General features: G+C 37.6%; 4 non-coding genes across 4 annotated transcripts; all 4 read right to left on the bottom strand.

Moving 5' to 3' along the window:
- Positions 1–2,259: 2,259 nt before the first annotated feature.
- Positions 2,260–2,332, bottom strand: TRNAF-GAA (transfer RNA phenylalanine (anticodon GAA)). The gene has a single exon. It is a non-coding gene; the product is annotated as a tRNA-Phe (tRNA).
- Positions 2,333–5,175: 2,843 nt separating this feature from the next.
- On the bottom strand, positions 5,176–5,248 carry TRNAF-GAA (transfer RNA phenylalanine (anticodon GAA)). The gene has a single exon. It is a non-coding gene; the product is annotated as a tRNA-Phe (tRNA).
- A 2,845-nt stretch (positions 5,249–8,093) lies between these two features.
- Positions 8,094–8,166, bottom strand: TRNAF-GAA (transfer RNA phenylalanine (anticodon GAA)). Its single transcript has one exon. It is a non-coding gene; the product is annotated as a tRNA-Phe (tRNA).
- A 2,843-nt stretch (positions 8,167–11,009) lies between these two features.
- Positions 11,010–11,082, bottom strand: TRNAF-GAA (transfer RNA phenylalanine (anticodon GAA)). Its single transcript has one exon. It is a non-coding gene; the product is annotated as a tRNA-Phe (tRNA).
- Between the last annotated feature and the right edge of the window lie 239 nt (positions 11,083–11,321).

Here is an 11,321-nt window from a genome sequence, read left to right as displayed (position 1 = left end):
AACAAGTCCCTGTGGCCTCCTGATGTATTATTAATAATTGTAGACGATACATACAGAACCTGGTCATTCTATTTTCGTTTATAGTTATGTGTTAAAGTGTCCAGTATCATTCAGCAGGTAACTTGGTCTGATGAGTGAATATCCTTTTTAGGGGACAAGGTAGGTAGAATTTTTTTTTCTAAACTCTGAATTGACTTATACTCTGAAACACAGACCTATATGGCCAGGGTGTACAAGCTATGTCATCTGACTACTGACAGTTTTGTATAAGGGGAACTGGAGGCTGATGCAGGCAAAGCTTTACTTTAAAATAAAGCAAGAAGTTGCAAATAAATGAGGCATAGTTGAATACAAGAGAGGTGGAAGCAAGTTTGAAAGGAAGACAGAAAGTAAATAATATGTTGAATTGATTGTGTTGTTGATCAGATTGATAAAAGGTTTTGATAAAGAAGAGCGTTGATTTAACTCCAAACAGCTTTTGTGACATGAAAAGCAGAAGTTGAAATTGTGCCGAAACCCGGGATTGAACCAGGGACCTTTAGATCTTCAGTCTAACGCTCTCCCAACTGATCTATTTCGGCCTGCTGGTAGTTTGGGGCTTCATCCTTTTTTTTTAAACTTCACAAGAAAATAGATGCTCAACCTCATGCTAGAGCTATGTTTTAAGATGTCCTGTATCATTCACCAGTTAACGGGTGCAATAGGTAAATAGCATTTTTCGGATCCAGGTTAGGTAGCTTTTGTTTTTTACTCTGAATGGACTAGCACCATATTACACAGAGGTATTTGGCCTGAGTAGGTAAGCTATGTCATCTGAATACTGAAATCTGTGTTCAAGGAGAAGTGGAAGCTGATGCAGACAAGAGTTTACTTTACAAAAAAGCATGAAATAGGAAACATTTGTAGTCGAAGCTGAATGCAAGAGAGGTGGAAGCAAATTTAGAAGGAGGACAGAAAGACAATTCTATGTTGAATTGATCATGTTGTCGATCAGTTGATCAAATATTTTGATAAATAAAGAAAGAAAAACTTGAGCTGATACCAAGAAATATTTTGTGAGAAGCAAGAAACCTCTCAGACTTTTCCGAAACCCAGCATTGAACAAGGGACTTTTAGATTTTCAATCTAACACTCTCCCAACTGAGCTATTTCATCCAGCTGGCCATTTTGGCTTTCTGTTGTATTTTTGATAATTGTTAAAGATAAATGCAGACCCTGGTCATTCTATCTGCATGTGCAGTTATGTGTTAAATTGTCCAATATTATTCAGCAGCTAAATTGGTCTGATGGGTGAATTTCCTTTTTAGGAGCCAAGTTAGTTAGAAGATGTTTGTAAACTATGAATGGACTTATACTCAGACACACAGACCTATATGGTGAGGGTAGGCAAACTAGGTCATCTGACTACTAACAGTTTTGTATAAGGGGAACTCGAGGCTGATGCAGGCAAAGCTTTACTTTCAATTAAAGGAAGAATTGGCAAATAAAGCAGGTAAAGTTGAATACAAGAGAGGTGGAAGCAAGTTTGACAGAAAGACAGAATGTAAAAAATATGTTGAAATGGTTGTCTTATCGATCAGCTTGATAAATGGTTTTGATCATTATAAACAACGTCAATATGAGTTGACTCCAAATAGCATTTGTGGCATGCAAAGCAGAAGTTCAAAATGTGCCTAAACCCGGGATTGAACCAGGGACCTTTAGATCTTCAGTCTACTGCTCTACCAACTGAGCTATTTCATCCAGCTGGCAATTTTGGCTTTCTGTTGTATTTTTTATAATTGTTAAAGAAAAATGCAGAACCTGGTCACTCTATCTGCATGTGCAGTTATGTGTTAAATTGTCCAGTATTATTCAGTAGCTAAATTGGTCTGATGGGTGAATTTCCTTTTTAGGAGCCAAGTTAGTTAGATGATGTTTGTAAACTATGAATGGACTTATACTCAGAAACACAGACCTATATGGCGAGGGTCGGCAAGCTAGGTCATCTTACTACTAACAGTTTTGTATAAGGGGAACTGGAGGCTGATGCAGGCAAAGCTTTACTTTCAATTAAAGGAAGAATTGGAAAAATAAAGGAGGCAAAGTTGAATACAAGAGAGGTGGAAGCAAGTTTGAAAGAAAGACAGAAAGTAAATAATATGTTGAATTAATTGTATTGTCGATTATCTTGATAAAAGGTTTTGATCATTATAAACAAAGTCAATATGAGTTGACTCAAAATAGTCTTTGTGGCATGCAAAGCAGAAGTTCAAAATGTGCCGAAACCCGGGATCGAACCAGGGACCTTTAGATCTTCAGTCTAACGCTCTCCCAACTGAGCTATTTCGGCCTGCCAGCAGCTATAGTATTCAGCCTCTTTTTTTGAACAATCCCAGAACAGAGATGCAGAACCTGGATTTTCAATCTGAGGTTAGAGCTGTGTTTTAATGTGTCCTGCATTGTTCAGCAGCTAACTGGTGAAAGGGTGAGTAGCGTTTTTGGGATAAATGTTAGGTCGTTTTTCTTTTAAAACTCTAAGTGGACCAGCACTGTATTACACAGACGTATGTCGCCTGAGTAGGTAAGCTATGTCATCTCAATACTGACAACTTTGTTCAAGGAGAAGTGAAAGCTGATGCAGACAAGAGTTTACTTTGAAAAAAGTATAAAATGGGATAAATTTGTCATCAAAGTTGATGGCAAGAGAGGTGGAAGCAAGTTTAGAAGGAGGACAGAAAGACAACTTTTTGTTGAAGTTATCATGTTGTTGATCAGTTGATAAAATATTTTGAGAAATAAAAAAAAAAACTAGAGCTGATTTCAAGAAATATTTTGCAAGAATGTAGGATCCCCTCGCACTGTGCTGAAAGTCAGGATTGAATCAGGTACCTTAAGCTCTTCAGTCTAACGATCTCCCAACTGAGATATTTCAGCCAACAAGTCCCTGTGGCCTCCTGATGTATTATTAATAATTGTAGACGATACATACAGAACCTGGTCATTCTATTTTCGTTTATAGTTATGTGTTAAAGTGTCCAGTATCATTCAGCAGGTAACTTGGTCTGATGAGTGAATATCCTTTTTAGGGGACAAGGTAGGTAGAATTTTTTTTTCCTAAACTCTGAATTGACTTATACTCTGAAACACAGACCTATATGGCCAGGGTGTACAAGCTATGTCATCTGACTACTGACAGTTTTGTATAAGGGGAATTGGAGGCTGATGCAGGCAAAGCTTTACTTTAAAATAAAGCAAGAAGTTGCAAATAAATGAGGCATAGTTGAATACAAGAGAGGTGGAAGCAAGTTTGAAAGGAAGACGGAAAGTAAATAATATGTTGAATTGATTGTGTTGTTGATCAGATTGATAAAAGGTTTTGATAAAGAAGAGCGTTGATTTAACTCCAAACAGCTTTTGTGACATGAAAAGCAGAAGTTGAAATTGTGCCGAAACCCGGGATTGAACCAGGGACCTTTTGATCTTCAGTCTAACGCTCTCCCAACTGAGCTATTTCGGCCTGCTGGTAGTTTGGGTCTTCATCCTTTCTTTTAAACTTCCCAAGAAAATAGATGCTCAACCTCATGCTAGAGCTATGTTTTAAGATGTCCTGTATCATTCATCACTTAACGGGTGCAATAGGTAAATAGCATTTTTCGGATCCAGGTTAGGTAGCTTTTGTTTTTTACTCTGAATGGACTAGCACCATATTACACAGAGGTATTTGGCCTGAGTAGGTAAGCTATGTCATCTGAATACTGAAATCTGTGTTCAAGGAGAAGTGGAAGCTGATGCAGACAAGAGTTTACTTTACAAAAAAGCATGAAATAGGAAACATTTGTAGTCGAAGCTGAATGCAAGAGAGGTGGAAGCAAATTTAGAAGGAGGACAGAAAGACAATTCTATGTTGAATTGATCATGTTGTCGATCAGTTGATCAAATATTTTGATAAATAAAGAAAGAAAAACTTGAGCTGATACCAAGAAATATTTTGTGAGAAGCAAGAAACCTCTCAGACTTTTCCGAAACCCAGCATTGAACAAGGGACTTTTAGATTTTCAATCTAACACTCTCCCAACTGAGCTATTTCATCCAGCTGGCCATTTTGGCTTTCTGTTGTATTTTTGATAATTGTTAAAGATAAATGCAGACCCTGGTCATTCTATCTGCATGTGCAGTTATGTGTTAAATTGTACAATATTATTCAGCAGCTAAATTGGTCTGATGGGTGAATTTCCTTTTTAGGAGCCAAGTTAGTTAGAAGATGTTTGTAAACTATGAATGGACTTATACTCAGACACACAGACCTATATGGCGAGGGTAGGCAAACTAGGTCATCTGACTACTAACAGTTTTGTATAAGGGGAACTCGAGGCTGATGCAGGCAAAGCTTTACTTTCAATTAAAGGAAGAATTGGCAAATAAAGCAGGTAAAGTTGAATACAAGAGAGGTGGAAGCAAGTTTGACAGAAAGACAGAATGTAAAAAATATGTTGAAATGGTTGTCTTATCGATCAGCTTGATAAAAGGTTTTGATCATTATAAACAACGTCAATATGAGTTGACTCCAAATAGCATTTGTGGCATGCAAAGCAGAAGTTCAAAATGTGCCTAAACCCGGGATTGAACCAGGGACCTTTAGATCTTCAGTCTACTGCTCTCCCAACTGAGCTATTTCATCCAGCTGGCAATTTTGGCTTTCTGTTGTATTTTTTATAATTGTTAAAGATAAATGCAGAACCTGGTCACTCTATCTGCATGTGCAGTTATGTGTTAAATTGTCCAGTATTATTCAGTAGCTAAATTGGTCTGATGGGTGAATTTCCTTTTTAGGAGCCAAGTTAGTTAGATGATGTTTGTAAACTATGAATGGACTTATACTCAGAAACACAGACCTATATGGCGAGGGTCGGCAAGCTAGGTCATCTGACTACTAACAGTTTTGTATAAGGGGAACTGGAGGCTGATGCAGGCAAAGCTTTACTTTCAATTAAAGGAAGAATTGGGAAATAAAGGAGGCAAAGTTGAATACAAGAGAGGTGGAAGCAAGTTTGAAAGAAAGACAGAAAGTAAATAATATGTTGAATTAATTGTATTGTCGATTATCTTGATAAAAGGTTTTGATCATTATAAACAAAGTCAATATGAGTTGATTCAAAATAGTCTTTGTGGCATGCAAAGCAGAAGTTCAAAATGTGCCGAAACCCGGGATCGAACCAGGGACCTTTAGATCTTCAGTCTAACGCTCTCCCAACTGAGCTATTTCGGCCTGCCAGCAGCTATAGTATTCAGCCTCTTTTTTTGAACAATCCCAGAACAGAGATGCAGAACCTGGATTTTCAATCTGAGGTTAGAGCTGTGTTTTAATGTGTCCTGCATTGTTCAGCAGCTAACTGGTGAAAGGGTGAGTAGCGTTTTTGGGATAAATGTTAGGTCGTTTTTCTTTTAAAACTCTAAGTGGACCAGCACTGTATTACACAGACGTATGTCGCCTGAGTAGGTAAGCTATGTCATCTCAATACTGACAACTTTGTTCAAGGAGAAGTGAAAGCTGATGCAGACAAGAGTTTACTTTGAAAAAAGTATAAAATGGGATAAATTCGTCATCAAAGTTGATGGCAAGAGAGGTGGAAGCAAGTTTAGAAGGAGGACAGAAAGACAAATTTTTGTTGAAGTTATCATGTTGTTGATCAGTTGATAAAATATTTTGAGAAATAAAGAAAAAAAACTAGAGCTGATTTCAAGAAATATTTTGCAAGAATGTAGGATCCCCTCGCACTGTGCTGAAAGTCAGGATTGAATCAGGTACCTTAAGCTCTTCAGTCTAACGATCTCCCAACTGAGATATTTCAGCCAACAAGTCCCTGTGGCCTCCTGATGTATTATTAATAATTGTAGACGATACATACAGAACCTGGTCATTCTATTTTCGTTTATAGTTATGTGTTAAAGTGTCCAGTATCATTCAGCAGGTAACTTGGTCTGATGAGTGAATATCCTTTTTAGGGGACAAGGTAGGTAGAATTTTTTTTTCTAAACTCTGAATTGACTTATACTCTGAAACACAGACCTATATGGCCAGGGTGTACAAGCTATGTCATCTGACTACTGACAGTTTTGTATAAGGGGAACTGGAGGCTGATGCAGGCAAAGCTTTACTTTAAAATAAAGCAAGAAGTTGCAAATAAATGAGGCATAGTTGAATACAAGAGAGGTGGAAGCAAGTTTGAAAGGAAGACAGAAAGTAAATAATATGTTGAATTGATTGTGTTGTTGATCAGATTGATAAAAGGTTTTGATAAAGAAGAGCGTTGATTTAACTCCAAACAGCTTTTGTGACATGAAAAGCAGAAGTTGAAATTGTGCCGAAACCCGGGATTGAACCAGGGACCTTTAGATCTTCAGTCTAACGCTCTCCCAACTGATCTATTTCGGCCTGCTGGTAGTTTGGGGCTTCATCCTTTTTTTTTAAACTTCACAAGAAAATAGATGCTCAACCTCATGCTAGAGCTATGTTTTAAGATGTCCTGTATCATTCACCAGTTAACGGGTGCAATAGGTAAATAGCATTTTTCGGATCCAGGTTAGGTAGCTTTTGTTTTTTACTCTGAATGGACTAGCACCATATTACACAGAGGTATTTGGCCTGAGTAGGTAAGCTATGTCATCTGAATACTGAAATCTGTGTTCAAGGAGAAGTGGAAGCTGATGCAGACAAGAGTTTACTTTACAAAAAAGCATGAAATAGGAAACATTTGTAGTCGAAGCTGAATGCAAGAGAGGTGGAAGCAAATTTAGAAGGAGGACAGAAAGACAATTCTATGTTGAATTGATCATGTTGTCGATCAGTTGATCAAATATTTTGATAAATAAAGAAAGAAAAACTTGAGCTGATACCAAGAAATATTTTGTGAGAAGCAAGAAACCTCTCAGACTTTTCCGAAACCCAGCATTGAACAAGGGACTTTTAGATTTTCAATCTAACACTCTCCCAACTGAGCTATTTCATCCAGCTGGCCATTTTGGCTTTCTGTTGTATTTTTGATAATTGTTAAAGATAAATGCAGACCCTGGTCATTCTATCTGCATGTGCAGTTATGTGTTAAATTGTCCAATATTATTCAGCAGCTAAATTGGTCTGATGGGTGAATTTCCTTTTTAGGAGCCAAGTTAGTTAGAAGATGTTTGTAAACTATGAATGGACTTATACTCAGACACACAGACCTATATGGCGAGGGTAGGCAAACTAGGTCATCTGACTACTAACAGTTTTGTATAAGGGGAACTCGAGGCTGATGCAGGCAAAGCTTTACTTTCAATTAAAGGAAGAATTGGCAAATAAAGCAGGTAAAGTTGAATACAAGAGAGGTGGAAGCAAGTTTGACAGAAAGACAGAATGTAAAAAATATGTTGAAATGGTTGTCTTATCGATCAGCTTGATAAATGGTTTTGATCATTATAAACAACGTCAATATGAGTTGACTCCAAATAGCATTTGTGGCATGCAAAGCAGAAGTTCAAAATGTGCCTAAACCCGGGATTGAACCAGGGACCTTTAGATCTTCAGTCTACTGCTCTACCAACTGAGCTATTTCATCCAGCTGGCAATTTTGGCTTTCTGTTGTATTTTTTATAATTGTTAAAGAAAAATGCAGAACCTGGTCACTCTATCTGCATGTGCAGTTATGTGTTAAATTGTCCAGTATTATTCAGTAGCTAAATTGGTCTGATGGGTGAATTTCCTTTTTAGGAGCCAAGTTAGTTAGATGATGTTTGTAAACTATGAATGGACTTATACTCAGAAACACAGACCTATATGGCGAGGGTCGGCAAGCTAGGTCATCTTACTACTAACAGTTTTGTATAAGGGGAACTGGAGGCTGATGCAGGCAAAGCTTTACTTTCAATTAAAGGAAGAATTGGAAAAATAAAGGAGGCAAAGTTGAATACAAGAGAGGTGGAAGCAAGTTTGAAAGAAAGACAGAAAGTAAATAATATGTTGAATTAATTGTATTGTCGATTATCTTGATAAAAGGTTTTGATCATTATAAACAAAGTCAATATGAGTTGACTCAAAATAGTCTTTGTGGCATGCAAAGCAGAAGTTCAAAATGTGCCGAAACCCGGGATCGAACCAGGGACCTTTAGATCTTCAGTCTAACGCTCTCCCAACTGAGCTATTTCGGCCTGCCAGCAGCTATAGTATTCAGCCTCTTTTTTTGAACAATCCCAGAACAGAGATGCAGAACCTGGATTTTCAATCTGAGGTTAGAGCTGTGTTTTAATGTGTCCTGCATTGTTCAGCAGCTAACTGGTGAAAGGGTGAGTAGCGTTTTTGGGATAAATGTTAGGTCGTTTTTCTTTTAAAACTCTAAGTGGACCAGCACTGTATTACACAGACGTATGTCGCCTGAGTAGGTAAGCTATGTCATCTCAATACTGACAACTTTGTTCAAGGAGAAGTGAAAGCTGATGCAGACAAGAGTTTACTTTGAAAAAAGTATAAAATGGGATAAATTTGTCATCAAAGTTGATGGCAAGAGAGGTGGAAGCAAGTTTAGAAGGAGGACAGAAAGACAACTTTTTGTTGAAGTTATCATGTTGTTGATCAGTTGATAAAATATTTTGAGAAATAAAAAAAAAAACTAGAGCTGATTTCAAGAAATATTTTGCAAGAATGTAGGATCCCCTCGCACTGTGCTGAAAGTCAGGATTGAATCAGGTACCTTAAGCTCTTCAGTCTAACGATCTCCCAACTGAGATATTTCAGCCAACAAGTCCCTGTGGCCTCCTGATGTATTATTAATAATTGTAGACGATACATACAGAACCTGGTCATTCTATTTTCGTTTATAGTTATGTGTTAAAGTGTCCAGTATCATTCAGCAGGTAACTTGGTCTGATGAGTGAATATCCTTTTTAGGGGACAAGGTAGGTAGAATTTTTTTTTCCTAAACTCTGAATTGACTTATACTCTGAAACACAGACCTATATGGCCAGGGTGTACAAGCTATGTCATCTGACTACTGACAGTTTTGTATAAGGGGAATTGGAGGCTGATGCAGGCAAAGCTTTACTTTAAAATAAAGCAAGAAGTTGCAAATAAATGAGGCATAGTTGAATACAAGAGAGGTGGAAGCAAGTTTGAAAGGAAGACGGAAAGTAAATAATATGTTGAATTGATTGTGTTGTTGATCAGATTGATAAAAGGTTTTGATAAAGAAGAGCGTTGATTTAACTCCAAACAGCTTTTGTGACATGAAAAGCAGAAGTTGAAATTGTGCCGAAACCCGGGATTGAACCAGGGACCTTTTGATCTTCAGTCTAACGCTCTCCCAACTGAGCTATTTCGGCCTGCTGGTAGTTTGGGTCTTCATCCTTTCTTTTAAACTTCCCAAGAAAATAGATGCTCAACCTCATGCTAGAGCTATGTTTTAAGATGTCCTGTATCATTCATCACTTAACGGGTGCAATAGGTAAATAGCATTTTTCGGATCCAGGTTAGGTAGCTTTTGTTTTTTACTCTGAATGGACTAGCACCATATTACACAGAGGTATTTGGCCTGAGTAGGTAAGCTATGTCATCTGAATACTGAAATCTGTGTTCAAGGAGAAGTGGAAGCTGATGCAGACAAGAGTTTACTTTACAAAAAAGCATGAAATAGGAAACATTTGTAGTCGAAGCTGAATGCAAGAGAGGTGGAAGCAAATTTAGAAGGAGGACAGAAAGACAATTCTATGTTGAATTGATCATGTTGTCGATCAGTTGATCAAATATTTTGATAAATAAAGAAAGAAAAACTTGAGCTGATACCAAGAAATATTTTGTGAGAAGCAAGAAACCTCTCAGACTTTTCCGAAACCCAGCATTGAACAAGGGACTTTTAGATTTTCAATCTAACACTCTCCCAACTGAGCTATTTCATCCAGCTGGCCATTTTGGCTTTCTGTTGTATTTTTGATAATTGTTAAAGATAAATGCAGACCCTGGTCATTCTATCTGCATGTGCAGTTATGTGTTAAATTGTACAATATTATTCAGCAGCTAAATTGGTCTGATGGGTGAATTTCCTTTTTAGGAGCCAAGTTAGTTAGAAGATGTTTGTAAACTATGAATGGACTTATACTCAGACACACAGACCTATATGGCGAGGGTAGGCAAACTAGGTCATCTGACTACTAACAGTTTTGTATAAGGGGAACTCGAGGCTGATGCAGGCAAAGCTTTACTTTCAATTAAAGGAAGAATTGGCAAATAAAGCAGGTAAAGTTGAATACAAGAGAGGTGGAAGCAAGTTTGACAGAAAGACAGAATGTAAAAAATATGTTGAAATGGTTGTCTTATCGATCAGCTTGATAAAAGGTTTTGATCATTATAAACAACGTCAATATGAGTTGACTCCAAATAGCATTTGTGGCATGCAAAGCAGAAGTTCAAAATGTGCCTAAACCCGGGATTGAACCAGGGACCTTTAGATCTTCAGTCTACTGCTCTCCCAACTGAGCTATTTCATCCAGCTGGCAATTTTGGCTTTCTGTTGTATTTTTTATAATTGTTAAAGAAAAATGCAGAACCTGGTCACTCTATCTGCATGTGCAGTTATGTGTTAAATTGTCCAGTATTATTCAGTAGCTAAATTGGTCTGATGGGTGAATTTCCTTTTTAGGAGCCAAGTTAGTTAGATGATGTTTGTAAACTATGAATGGACTTATACTCAGAAACACAGACCTATATGGCGAGGGTCGGCAAGCTAGGTCATCTGACTACTAACAGTTTTGTATAAGGGGAACTGGAGGCTGATGCAGGCAAAGCTTTACTTTCAATTAAAGGAAGAATTGGGAAATAAAGGAGGCAAAGTTGAATACAAGAGAGGTGGAAGCAAGTTTGAAAGAAAGACAGAAAGTAAATAATATGTTGAATTAATTGTATTGTCGATTATCTTGATAAAAGGTTTTGATCATTATAAACAAAGTCAATATGAGTTGATTCAAAATAGTCTTTGTGGCATGCAAAGCAGAAGTTCAAAATGTGCCGAAACCCGGGATCGAACCAGGGACCTTTAGATCTTCAGTCTAACGCTCTCCCAACTGAGCTATTTCGGCCTGCCAGCAGCTATAGTATTCAGCCTCTTTTTTTGAACAATCCCAGAACAGAGATGCAGAACCTGGATTTTCAATCTGAGGTTAGAGCTGTGTTTTAATGTGTCCTGCATTGTTCAGCAGCTAACTGGTGAAAGGGTGAGTAGCGTTTTTGGGATAAATGTTAGGTCGTTTTTCTTTTAAAACTCTAAGTGGACCAGCACTGTATTACACAGACGTATGTCGCCTGAGTAGGTAAGCTA

This window comes from Triturus cristatus, chromosome 8 (genome assembly GCF_964204655.1).
Source record: "Triturus cristatus chromosome 8, aTriCri1.1, whole genome shotgun sequence".
NCBI classification, from domain to species: Eukaryota; Metazoa; Chordata; class Amphibia; order Caudata; family Salamandridae; genus Triturus; species Triturus cristatus.
Note: the sequence above shows the minus strand (reverse complement) of the source record. Positions and strands in the feature narration are given on the sequence as shown.